The 14659-nt window shown below is 41.3% G+C and overlaps 1 non-coding gene across 1 annotated transcript; it reads right to left on the reverse strand.

The window, feature by feature from the left end:
* Positions 1-2504: 2504 nt before the first annotated feature.
* On the reverse strand, positions 2505-2610 carry LOC133813567 (small nucleolar RNA R71). Its single transcript, XR_009884577.1, has one exon. It is a non-coding gene; the product is annotated as a small nucleolar RNA R71 (small nucleolar RNA).
* Positions 2611-14659: the final 12049 nt, after the last annotated feature.

Raw genomic sequence — 14659 nt, forward strand, 5'->3', positions numbered from 1 at the left:
AAATATGGGAAAATAAACTCATAAAAGTGAATTTTTTTTTTAAAAAAAGCCATAGTTTAATCTTTTTTTTTTTTTTAAAAAAAAGCCACATTTTTGCATACTCTATTAAAAATCTCATATAAAATGTAATTTCCCCTCTCTCTATATATATATACACTTCATTGAAGAGAAGTTGGAGACTCACGTGGGGCTTTTTTTTTTCTTTCCAATTAAGCTATATATAATACATTAATAGAGAAAATAAAGAGATATGTTCATTCACCAATCAAGTGCTTGGATCATTTCTTTTTCGGCCCAAGAAGAAAGCTTACAACTTTTGCTACTCATTAAACACATGGCCCAGCCCAATTATATTTAACTAATGGGTCGCGTCTCTAAATTCTCTCCAATTCTCGGTGAGGAACAAGACCCAACCGTGATCTCAAGCAATATCACACTAGGCTCATATCAATCAGTCGAACATTGAAGTCTTCAAAGTCTTGATGCCCAAGTCCTCAACACTCCCACCTTCTTCTACACACGTCTGCCACTCCTTATTTACCACGAATAAGAGCCCGCCATGTGTCCCACTTTTCAGCTTTATGAGCCACTCTCTCCACTGTGTCTTGTACGATTTTACCACATTTGGGACCAGATTTTCTCTATAAATAGAGAACCAAAATCAGCTTATAAAAATCATTGATTGTGGAATTAAGTGTAGAGAGTATAGTTAGAGAGAAAAACATTTATTTATTTATTTTTCATTTACACTTTTTGAGTAAAAAAAATGCCTATTTTAGACTAAATTCTCTTGTGGAAAGGTTAAAGTGATGTTCACGTTTCACATTATATTCTTAATATATTGATTCTTTTTTTTTGTTCTTCATTTCTATATATTTGTTATAATTAAATTAATTTTCTTCTAATTTTTATTCTAAATTTATTGGTGTCTTTTACATAAGTCTAGTCATGCTCTTCTTATGTAATTTAGGCTCTTGGTTTAATTTATGATATTTGTTATATTGTATGATTTTTACTGCATTTTGCCATTGATATTTTGTCATTCTAAGGTATATAATATGATAGGTTTTTAAAATTAGAAGTTAGTATAATTTAATTAAGAATATATTTTAAGGTGAGCTTTATTATATATATTTTTCAATTATAATTAATGGTGTAGAATTATAGTTGAGTATAATGAATCAATTTTATTAATATATATATATATATATGTTTGCATGAATGAAACTTGTGCCTTCCATATTTTCTTTCTAATTCTAATTCCTCAATTTTGTTTATTTAGTGTTTAAAAAGTATTATTTTTCAAAGTTACATTATTTCAAAATTTCTTATTTCTAATTTACTAATCGTTCTTTTTATTTGTATTTTATCTCTTTGTGGATACGACATAGCCTGATTACTACTGCGACCGCTTAGGAGTTTTTTGGGCGATATCAATTTTTTGCATCATTGATGGCGAGGTAATTCTACAATTAAAGGTTTGCATAGTGAATTAATTTTTCTTATTTTAGGAAAAAAGTATATTTTATTTTTAGTTCTCTTTTAATTTTTTCTCTCACTAATTTTAATTTTAATTTTTAATTTATTTATTCATTTTTGTCATTTTTTATTTATTTATTTTCTCTTACTATTAGGTTTAGAATTTTATTTTCTAGATTTATACTTTTTTCGTAAAAAGCATAAAACTTTGAATCATAAAATTTTAAAGCATAAAAAAACAAAGTATTGAGAACATTTGTGTAATTTTGGAAATCAGTAAAAACCAAACTTGTTCTGTCTTAGAAAAATTGGTTCTTAAATAAGGTCTGTGGATCGTTACCCTCCAACCTTTTCTAAGAACCTCGGGGAGTTATAGAAAAGCTATTGGGCCTAAAGTGGTACCTTTGCAGCCTTCCTAATTGGCCTGGGAACATTTTTGGTGTATAGTTATTACACAATTACACACTTGCGCTTATAATAGTTACAAAAGAAAAAAAGTAATAAAAATTTATGTCATGAAAAGAGAGGCACTAGGGAGGTTCGTAAGACAACAAGTAGAAGCTTTAGAAAACTCTCCTAGTTCCTCGTTTTCTTCCATTCGTTCAAATTCACCCGATTCATCGAGACTTGCTAAACCACCCACGATGGCTCATCAAGATGAAGTCTAATCAAGAACACTTCAGGATTATTTACATCCTACGCGTACAACCACACCTTCATGCATAATGTATCCCAACAATATGCCAAATTTTGATTTCGAACCCGACAAGATTAACCTCTTACCAACCTTCCATGGGTTGGAAAATGAGAGTCTGTACGTGCGTATACGAGAATTCGAAGAGGTGGTGGCTACATTCAACAACCAAGCAGATGTCACCAACATTGTGAGATTGAAATTTTTTCCTTTCTCTCTCAAAGACAAAACAAAAAGCCAGTTGTATTCCTTAAGGCCTAGATCTATCAGAACATGAGACGAAATGACAAAAGCATTCTTCGCCAAATATTTTTCACCTCATAAGACTAGCAGCTTTAAGAGGCAAATCTCTACCTTCATCCAGAAAGACCATGAAACTTTCCATTAGGTCTGGGAGAGGTTTAGAGATTTGATAAATCAATGCCCACATCATGGATACGAAAGCTGGCGTTTGATAAGCTATTTTTATGACGGTCTCACAACCGAACAAAGACAATTCGTACAAATGATGTGCAATGGCGAATTCCTTCAAAAAGATCCCGATAAAGCTTTCGAGTACCTCAAAGATCTCGCTGAAAAGTCCTACACATGGAATGGACCGAGTCCTATGGACACGCCACGATCAACTAAAATCTACCAATTGAGGGAAGATGACAATGTCAAAAGCCAAATTGAATCATTGAGACAATAATTCGAGGCTTTCAAATCCCAAGAAGGTAGAGGAATCTAGATGGCTGCAAAAGTAGAGACACGAGATCCATGCTTCATCTGTGGAGGGACGGAACATCAACTGCAAGAGTGCCTAGCTCTTGGTGAGTTAAGAGGAGAAAATGAGGAACAATGCAATGCTTTAGGGGATTACAAGAAGCCTTATAACCATTTCTCAAACACTTACAATCACGGTTGGCACAACCATCCAAATTTCAGCTCGAAGGATTAAAACCAAGCATCTGGGAGCCAATGGAGGCCTGGGCAGCAACAACCGCCAAAAGCATACATTGCTCCTCAAAAAAACATGCAGTTAAGTAATTCTCTTTAGAATACCTTGCAAATGCTTGCGCAAACACAAATGTCCTCAACTCAAGAGCTCAAATCTTGTTTCACACAAATGGTGGAGGAAATGAAAGACATAACATTCCAAATGACAAAGATAAACACTACTTTGGAAATTCAAGAGCTTGGTCGACTTCCCGCTCAACCTCTAATCCATCAAAAAGGGCAACACATGGCACAAACCTCCTCCTCTACAGATACAAATTTCAAAGAGGTTAATGCCATCACTACTCGAAGTGGTCAAAGTATGGTTTCACCGTTAACTAAGACAACAAGTACGTCAATGCCTGCTCCAGATGATCATGTGCCAATAAGCATTCCAGTAAAGGCGCCCTTTCCTCAAGCTTTGAAATCCACTAGAAAGGTACTGGAAAATCATGGTGAAATCCTAGACCTTTTAACACAAGTGAAGATCAACTTGCCATTATTGCATGTGATCAAACAAGTGCCGACTTATGCCAATGTTATCAAGGATTTATGCACCATTAAAAGAAAGCTCCATGTCAAGAAAACTACATTCTTGCCAGAATAAGCTAGCGCGGTAATTGACTGTAAGACACCGCCTAAATACAAAGATCCTGGTTGTCCCACCATCTCATGTCAAATTGGGGAACGAGAATTTGGTTAAGCCTTTCTAGACTTAGGAGCAAGTGTAAATGTCATGCCATATTCAATATACTTGCAATTAGGTATAGGAGAACTCAAACCCACATCTGTGATGCTACAACTGGCCGATCAATTAGTCAAGAAACCTTGGGGAATAGTAGAAGACGTTCTTATTCAAATTGAAAGATTCTATTACCTTGTTGATTTTCTCATCTTGGACACTCAATCTGAAGTGAGTATAGAGTCCAAAATTGCCATCATTCTTGGTAGACCTTTCCTTGCAACAACAAATGCACTCATTAACTGTAGGAATGGTCTCATGCAAATATATTTCGGGAACATGACTCTAGAAGTGAATGTTTTCCACATTGGCAAACAACCACCTGATAACGATGAGTGTTTCCAATCATATCTGATTGATGCACTTATTTTAGAAGAGGTCAAATTGAAATACAATTCTAATCATTTTAATCACCTATTCCAAATTTTAGAAAGTTCTGAGCCCGATGAGTCTAAAATCAACCCTAAAATCTTCAAAAACTCACAGGCTAGAAGAACCATGTTTTGGAATCCAATCTTTGAGGAACTCCCTCAAGATCGAGAAACACCAAAACCCTCCATTGAAGAAGCTCCTCAACCAAATTTGGCCCAACTTCCTGAGGGTCTTAAGCATGTTTTCCTAGGAGCTGACAACAGTTTTCCTGTCATAATATATTCCAAGATCAATGCCACACCAGAGCACCAGCTCATCAATGTGTTGCAAGAATAAAGAGATGCATTAGGATGGATGATAGCTGACATCAAATGTAATAGTCCTTTGATTTGCTCCCATTACATTCAATTGGAAGACGAGGCTATACCACGTCATGACCCTCAATGAAGATTAAACCCAATGATGAAGGAAGTAATTAAGACTAATGTCTTGAAACTTCTTGATTCTGGAATAATCTATCCTGTTGCTGACAGTAAATGGGTTAGCCCAACTCAGGTTGTTCCCAAGAAATCAGGAGTAACAGTGGTATAAAATGAAAAAGGAGAACTTGTGCCTACCAAAGTCACAACTGGGTGGCACATGTGCATTGATTATAGAAAATTAAATGCAGCCACCAGCAAAGACCATTTTCCACTTCCATTCATTGATCAAATATTGGAACGTGTGGCGGGTCATCCTTTCAATTGTTTTCTCGATGGTTATTTAGGGTATTACTAAATCGAGATTGCCTTAGAAGATCAGGATAAGACCACATCTACTTGTCCTTTTGGTACTTTTGCCTTCTGGCGTATGCCATTTGACTTGTGCAATGCTCTAGCCATTTTTTAGCGATGCATGATGAGCATATTTAGTGATATGATCGAGAAATGTATGGAAGTATTCATGGATGATTTGACAGTCTTTGGAGATTCCTTTGAATCAAGCCTTCTCAATTTAGAGTTCATGCTTAAACGTTGCAAAGAGAAAGACTTGGTACTCAACTGGGAAAAATGTCATTTCAGGGTGCCATCAGGCATAGTCTTGGGGCATGTTGTGTCGAAACAAGGAATTGAGGTTGATCAATCAAAGATTGAACTCATATCAAAGCTGCCCACCCCCAAGACTGTTAAAGATATTCGATCTTTTCTTGGGCATGCAGGATTCTATAGGAGGCTCCTACAAAATTTCTTGACAATTGCTCACCCTTTTTCAAACCTCCTAACCAAAGACGTCGTGTTCAATTGGACACCTGAGTGTGAGGAATCTTTCCGAACACTTGTTGCAAAACTCACTTTCGCCCCTATCATTCAACCACCAGATTGGAACTTACCCTTCAAAGTCATGTGTGATGCTAGCAATTATGCTATAGGGGCCATCTTAGGTCAAAGAAAGGAAGGGAAGCCCTTCATTGTCTATTACGCAAGTAGAACTCTTAACAATGCTCAGATGAACTATTCTACTACTGAAAAAGAGTTACTTGCTGTAGTATTTGCACTTGACAAGTTTTGTTCCTACCTGATTGGTTCACCTATCATAGTCTTTACCGACCATTCCACCTTAAAATACCTCCTCTCCTAAAAGGATGCTAATGTGTGTTTAATTAGGTGAATCATTATATTACAAAAATTTGATCTGACCATAAAGGACAAGAAGGGAGTTGAAAACGTGGTAGCGAACCACTTATCTCATCTTGAATTTTTTGATTTCGCTGATGGCCCAGCCATTCGAGATGACTTCCCTGATGAACATCTCTTCGCACTCACTAAGGTGCCATGGTACGCTTATATCGTTAATTACTTAGTGACTGGCGAACTTCCAACTGTGGAGTGCACAAAATAAGCGTAAATTTTTGGCCGAGGTTCGTAATTTCTATTGGGACAATCCATATCTTTTCAAGTATTGCCCCGAACAAATTATGAGACATTGCATTCCAGATGATGAAATTTTTAGTGTCCTGAACTTTTGTCATAATGAAGCTTGTGATGGTCATTTTTCTATGAAAAAGATTGCTGCAAAAATCTTACAGTGTGGTCTTTATTGGCCCACTTTGTTCAAAGACACTAACAATTTCTATTGATCATGTGAAAGGTGTCAGAAATTAGGTGCTCTGCCCTGGCGAAACATGATGCCATTAAACCCAATTCTTGTAATAGAAATATTCGATTGTTGGGGGATAGACTTTACGGGACCATTTCCACCTTATTCTGGCTACCTTTACATTCTTCTCGCCATAGACTATGTCTCAAAAAGGGTGGAAGTTGTGCCTTGTCGAAATAATGATAACATAACTATTGTGAAATTCTTAAAGGAAAATGTGTTGTCTAGGTTTGGCACACCACAAGCTATCATAAGTGATCAAGGCACCCATTTTTGCAACTATTCTTTTGAGACCTTAATCCAAAATTATGGTGTAATTCATAAGGTTGCATTGCCTTATCACCCACAGACAAATGGCCAAGCTGAGTTAGCCGACCGAGAAATTAAGCAAATCTTAGAAAAGACGGTTAATCCTGATTGCAAAGATTGGTCCTCACGACTTCTCGATGCTCTTGGGCATACCGCACCGCTTATAAAACTCAACTTGGTATGTCTCCTCACATGCTAGTCTATGGCAAAGCCTGCCACCTTCCTGTTGAGCTGGAACACAATGCTTATTGGGCAGTAAAAAGCCTGAATTTTGATCTCAAGGTAGCAGGACTCAATCATAAGCTTCAATTGTCAAAAATTGAGGAGTTAAGGAACGATGCTTATGAAAAATCTAGGATCAACAAGGCTAAAATGAAAGTGCCTCATGACAAGTAGATCTTAAGAAAAGAATTTGAGCCAAACTAACGAGTATATCTTTATGACTCTCATTTGCATCTCCACCTTGGAAAGCTGAGATCGAGGTGGACTGGCCCATATGTTGTGAAAACCGCCTTTCCCAACGGTGCTGTTGAGGTTACATACCCAACCGATGGGAGAGTATTCAAAGTAAATGGCCAGAGACTGAAACACTACATTGAGAGGGTGACCCAACCTGAAGAAGTCACTCTCGTGGAACCGGTTTACCAAGTCTGAGTAGTGCTCCAAAGTGTTTGTACATAGGTGTAACGCCCTGGATAGCCAAGACCGTTACACTGTGTGTTTATAAAGTGCCAGACTTGCTAATCAAGTCATTTAATTGAAATTGTGTTGCAGAAGTTTCAAAGGAACTAGGGTTAAAAGCATTTTGGTTTCAAAAGTCACATTTTTCATTAAGAAACACTATTTGTTTACACGGGATCCCAAAAATACAAGTTTAAAGATCATTTACAAAAGTTACAAGACTCAGGTACAGTATCCAGCCATACTAAGGCAAAACAAGCGGTTAGGTAATCTCTGTCCTGGTCCACTCCTCGATCGTGGTGATCGAACAGCTGGCTATGTACATTTCACCTCGGAGCTCTCCACCTCAGGCTTAGTCCAACTTGTCCACTTAAGGGCATTTTAGTCCACTTAAGGGCATTTTAGTCATTTTACCCAATTCCCGCTACTTCCTCGAGTGTCTCTATTATTTCCCGCTTAATTCCCGATACCTAATTAATCACCAATAGCATTCCTCAATGTCACAATAATCTCCAGCTTATCCACTAAATTCCCATTTATACCCCTGAGCTCACCCCGAGCCGGGTATAAATCCCCGCTATGACTTTTCCGCTACTTTGCTCACTAGGATCGTCTCGAGTCACTGATCGCGGATATATCCACATAATAATGTGGTCTCAATAATTATCACATATATCAAAGTAGTTATGCCCATAATGGCCAAAATTACGATTATGCCCTTCTAACCTAATCTGGGCCTATATGCATACTAACACACATAGTCATGCATCTCAAATACTCAAGTAATCATATAACATGCTTTAAATCATAATCATGCATCTAAATTATTAAAACCACACATAATCTCCGTTATGCCCTCCAGGCATACTAATCAAGGCCCTTAAGCCTTATTAGTGAATTTGGGTCGTTACAACTATCCCCTCCTAATAAGAATTTCGTCCTCGAAATTTACCTGAACAACTCGGGATACTGATCCCAGATCGCAGTCTCAAGTTCCCAGGTCGCCTCTTCGACCTTACCATTTCTCCATAGTACCTTAACCAGAGGAATTGTCTTATTCCGCAATACTTTATCTTTCCGATCCAAGATCTGAACCGGTTGCTCTTCATAAGCCAAATCTGCCTGTAACTCCAAATCTTCATGCCTCAACACATGAGTCACATCTGAGACATACTTCCGAAGCATGGAGACATGGAACACGTCATGAACTCCAGACAACGATGGCGGCAAAGCTAACCTGTAAGCCACCTGACCAATCCTTTCCAGGATCTCGAATGGTCCAATGAACCTAGGGCTTAGCTTGCCCTTCTTACCAAACCTCCTCACCCCTCGCAGAGGCGAAACTCGAAGAAAGACGTGGTCACCAACCTGGAACTCCACGTCTTTACGCTTAGGATCAGCGTAGCTTTTCTGTCTACTCTGTGAAGCGAGCATCCTAGCCCGGATCTTCTCTATGGCCTCATTTGTCTTCTGAACCATATCTGGCCCCAAATACCTCCTCTCACCCATCTCATCCCAATGAATGGGTGATCTACACTTCCTCCCATATAACATCTCATAAGGAGCCACTCCAATCGTTGATTGATAACTATTATTGTACGAGAACTCAATCAACGGAAGGTACTTACTCCATGAACCCTCAAAATCAATCACACAGGCTCTGAGCATATCCTCCAATACCTGGATCGTCCTCTCAGACTGTCCATCAGTCTGAGGATGAAAAGCTGTACTGAACTTCAACTGAGTCCCCAAAGCTTTCTGCAAACCACCCCAAAACTTGGAAGTGAAAATAGGATCCCGGTCTGACACTATAGACTTAGGAACCCCGTGGAGACGTACGATCTCCCTCACATACAACTCAGCATATTGATCTACAGTATATGTTGACCTCACTGGAAGAAAATGAGCTGATTTGGTGTATCTATCCACTATCACCCACACCGAATCATGAAGTCCTACTGTCCTGGGTAAACCTCCCACAAAGTCCATAGTAATATCCTCCCATTTCCATTCGGGAATACCCAAAGGCTGAAGCAACCCTGCTGGTCGCTGATGCTCAGCTTTCATTTGCTGACAGGTTAGGCATCTGACAATGTACTCAACCACATTCTTCTTCATTCTGGGCCACCAATACAAAGTCCGTAAATCCTGATACATCTTCGTGGTACCCGGATGAAGCGAGTACGGCGTTGTATGAGCCTCATCTAATATCTCTCGTCTGATCCCCTCATCAGCTGGAACACAAATTCGTCCCTGATACCGAAGTAAACCAACCTCAGAAACATAATAGTCCTTAGCTACTCCCGCTAAGACATCATCTCTAATCCCCTGTAACTGAGTGTCTATCAGCTGCCCTTCTCTGATCCGCTCTAGCAGGTTCGACTGCAGAGTAATGTTGGCCAACTGGCCCACTACCAATTCTATCCCTGCTCTAACCATCTCATCAGCTAACTCCCTTGAGATCTGAACAGAGCTATACAACTGACCTGGACCTCTGCGGCTCAATGCATCAGCCACCACATTGGCTTTCCCTGGATGATAGAGAATATCACAATCATAGTCCTTTACCAACTCCAGCCAACGCCTCTGTCTCATATTCAGGTCCTTCTGTGTAAAGAAGTACTTCAGGCTCTTATGGTCAGTGTATACCTCGCACTTCTCCCCATAAAGATAATGCCGCCAAATCTTCAGTGCAAAGACCACCGCTGCCAGCTCCAAGTCATGAGTAGGATACCGCTGCTCATACCCCTTCAGCTGTCGCAATGCATAAGCTATGACCTTCTCATTCTGCATCAACACACAGCCTAAACCCAACCTCGATGCATCACAATAAACAACAAACTTTCCTTCCCCCGAAGGAAGACTCAACACTGGCGCTGTAATAAGTCGTCGCTTCAACTCCTGAAAACTGTCTTCACACTTATCCGACCAGATAAACCTCAAGTTCTTTCTTGTCAATTCTGTCATCGGTGCTGCTATCTTCGAGAATCCCTCTACAAATCGCTTGTAGTACCTGCTAACCCAAGGAAACTCCGTACCTCCGAGGCATTCCTTGGCCTCGGCCAATCCCTAACTGCCTCTATCTTAGACGGATCCACCTTAATCCCATCTGCACCTACAATATGTCCAAGGAATGTCACTTCAGGTAACCAGAACTCGCACTTCTTAAACTTTGCATACAACTGATGCTCCCTCAACCTCTGAAGAACCAAACGAAGATGAAACTCGTGCTCTGCCTCTGAACTGGAATACACCAGGATGTCATCGATGAAGACTATAACAAACTGATCTAGAAAATCTTTGAACACTCTGTTCATTAAGTCCATAAAGGCTGCTGGGGCATTGGTCAAACCAAAAGACATGACCAAGAACTCATAATGCCCATACCGCGTCCGGAAGGCCGTCTTAGGTATGTCCTCATCCTTGATCCTCAGCTGGTAATAACCAGATCGAAGATCAATCTTTGAAAACACCATCTTACCCTGCAGCTGATCGAACAAGTCATCAATCCTCGGTAGGGGATACTTATTCTTAATAGTTAACTTGTTCAATTCCCAATAATCGATACACATTCTCAGAGTCCCATCCTTCTTCTTAACAGAACTGGAGCACCCCATGGCGAATAGCTAGGTCTGATGAATCCTAAGTCCAGAAGTTCCTGCAATTGTATCTTTAACTCTTTCAGTTCCGCCGGTGCCATCCTATATGGTGCCCTCGACACTGGCTCTGTCCCGGGTGCCAACTCAATAACAAACTCAATCTCCCTACGCGGCGGCAACCCAGGAAAATCCTCAGGGAACACATCTAAGAACTCACAAACCAGTCTGGTCCCTTCCGGTCCAACTAGTGAAACTTTGGTGGTATCCACCACACTAGCCAAGAAGCCTATACATCCACCCTGTAACAAATCTCTGGCTCTCAACGCAGATATCCTGGGTACGCGGGGTCCACGCACTGCTCCCACAAAAACGAAGGGATCCTCGCCCTCTGGCTCAAAAGTCACCATTTTCTTTCTACAATCAATAGTAGCTCCATATCTAACCAGCCAATCCATACCTAGAATCATATCAAAATCCTCCATTCTTAATTCAATCAAGTCCACTGACAACTCTCTACCATCAACTAACACCGGCAGTGCCCTAATCCACCTCCTAGACACTACCAGCTCTCCTGTAGGCAATATAGTCCCAAACCCTGAAGCACTATACTCACTAGGTCTACACAGTCTATCAATCACCCTATTAGATACAAATGAATGCGTAGCACCAGAATCAATCAAAACAGTAAAAGGAGTGCCAGCACTAGAAAGCTGACCTGTCACTACCGAGGGACTAGCCTCGGCCTCCGACTGCGTCAAAGTGAACACTCGAGCTGGAGTCAAGCTGTCCACCTTTCTTGTCTCCCCCTTCTTCACCGTCGGGCAATCCTTCTTGAGGTGTCCCACCACCCCGCATACATAGCAGGCCTTAGCCTGACACTCACCCAAATGGCGTCTTCTGCACCTCGTGCACTCTGGGTAAGTCCTCCATGTATCACCGCCTCCCCGACGGCCACCCTGAGTATCCCGACCTCCCTTATCAAACCTAGGAGCGATTGGAGCATCAGGAACCTTTCTTTTCAAATCACTGGAGCCTCCGCCCCTACTAGAACCAGAGTATGGAGGCACTGGCCTACGACCCTCTCTTCTTGCTGCACTATCCCTCCATATCCTATTCTCCGCTTCCTCAGCGGTAAGAGCCCTCTCCACAGCCTGGGCATAGGTAGTCACTCCAGGAACTGTGGTAATCCTTACATCTCGGGCTATCATAACATTCAGCCCTCTAACAAATCTGTCTAACCTGGCTGCATCAGTAGGCACAAGATCTGGTGCGAACTTTGCAAGTCTGTCAAACTTCAAGGAATACTCTGTAACTGTCATACTGCCCTGAACCAGCCCCACAAACTCATTTACTTTCGCTGCCCTGATGGCAACATTATAATACTTCTGATTGAACAAATCCTTAAACTCTTCCCATGTCATTGCAGCAACATTTCTAGTCTTTTATGCCACCTCCCACCAGATTAAGGCATCCTCTCTCAGCATATAAGTGGCACAAGCCACCCTATCATGTCCTTCCACTTTCATAAAATCAAGAATGGTAGTGATCAAAGTCATCCACTGCTCAGCTTTTAGTGGATCTAGTCCACCTTCAAAGATCGGGGGCTGCTGTTTCCTGAACCGCTCATATAACGGTTCCACTTTATTCCCAACATCAACTGGCTGCACCACAGGTACCAATGCCGGTGGCACAGCACGGGCAACACTCCCAGATGGAGCCTGCTGCAGAATTCTGATCAGTTCATCTTGGCTCTGAAGCCTAGCTTGCATTTCTGCCATTAACTGCTGCCAGTTCTTAGGGACTGGCGGAGGGGTTGGGCCCTGGTCATCCTCTCTAGCCCCAGACCTGCCGGCTTGTCGTCTGGATTTCCTTGAACGCATAACTATTCAAGTTAATCTGCAATCAACGACTCGGCGATTAGGCTAAGATGACAGGGTAGTAATTCTCTCATAATCCATCTCTGGAACTCCAATCATTCACAAACAATCGAGTACAGCAATTTATCCAGATATTCATTCACATGCACAGCAATGCTAATAAGCACGCCTCAATAACATCATGCAATAATCAAGGGCCAGGCCCTATCAGAATCTCATGCTCCCTATTCATAAGACAGATATCAGCAATCATATCTCACTCAAATCATTTAAACACATAACCATGTATACACAATTACCAAACCCTGAGTTGAGCTTGTCTCCCGCAGCGAATGTACATACCCAGCCAGTCTTCAGGACCCATAAACCTAGGACGCTTTGATACCAAGTTGTAACGCCCTGGATAGCCAAGACTGTTACACTGTGTGTTTATAAAGTGCCAGACTTGCTAATCAAGTCATTTAATTGAAATTGTGTTGCAGAAGTTTCAAAGGAACTAGGGTTAAAAGCATTTTGGTCTCAAAAGTCACATTTTTCATTAAGAAACACTATTTGTTTACACGGGATCCCAAAAATACAAGTTTAAAGATCATTTACAAAAGTTACAAGACTCAGGTACAATATCCAGCCATACTAAGGCAAAACAAGCGGTTAGGTAATCTCTGTCCTGGTCCACTCCTCGATTGTGGTGATTGAACAGCTGGCTATGTACATTTCACCTCAGAGCTCTCCGCCTCAGGCTTAGTCCAACTTGCCCTTGCCTTTACCTGCACCACGTAGCACCCGTGAGCCAAGGCCCAGCAAGAAAACACAATATCAACAAAGCATAAGCAATTATCAGACAAGTCAATATCTCACGTTGCATCACATAGCCTCAGTCAAATAACCATTCGATTTAGTCAAGTATTCCACATACAAGGTATATCAACACATAACATGCACAGTTTATAAACGATAACCAGGGCTAGCGCTCGCAGGCTGCTCCCTCTGTTATCCCAGTGTTCATGGCTCCCAGTGGCCGAGTCGCGCTCTGTGCGCTATTAGTATGTACGGCACTCTTAGGCCGCTTTTACATGTCCCATGGTGTGATACCAACATTGACATGATACAATTCTCGGGAGCACTTAGTCCCATCACAATCATATAACCAGGTGCAGTTTTCTTACCTTTCAATTCAATAGCTTTGATCCCTCGACACCTTGAGCACGATCCCACTCGAGCCCTAGCGCTCACCTAAGCACAATCATGGCCAAAGTCATCATCAACCCTCAAGTTCAAAACCTAGCCCCCGGGGCCAATCGTGAGCCCCTCGGGATGTCCTAGTTCCACCAAACAAGGTGGTGGAACCAAACCCCAAACCTTAGGTCAAAAACCCTTGCAAATTACCCTAAAATCCCCTTCAGAAGGCAGGGTAGCGCTACAGCGCTCTTGGGAGAGCGCTACAGCGCTACAGACAGAAGCCAAAACCCTTCCAGCAAAATGGCCTAGCGCTACAGCACCCAAAGGCTAGCGCTGTAGCGCTAGTCACAGACAGCCCAGCACCAAAATTTCCCTTGTGCGATTTTCTCGAGCCAACCTCAACCAAACCTCTTCCAACTCTTACCCAAACTTAAAAACAACCTCATGACCACACTCCACTCATCCCAAGCACCCTAAACATCTAAAACCCAAGCACATGCAATCACAAACTCAAAATTCACCATAGCCACCTCCAAACTCTAAAACCCAACATAAACCAGCTGAACATCAGAATTAGAGCTTAGAATTCATACCTTTGATAGAATTTCGCCCA

The sequence above is a fragment of the Humulus lupulus genome, chromosome 1 (assembly GCF_963169125.1).
Source record: "Humulus lupulus chromosome 1, drHumLupu1.1, whole genome shotgun sequence".
NCBI classification, from domain to species: Eukaryota; Viridiplantae; Streptophyta; class Magnoliopsida; order Rosales; family Cannabaceae; genus Humulus; species Humulus lupulus.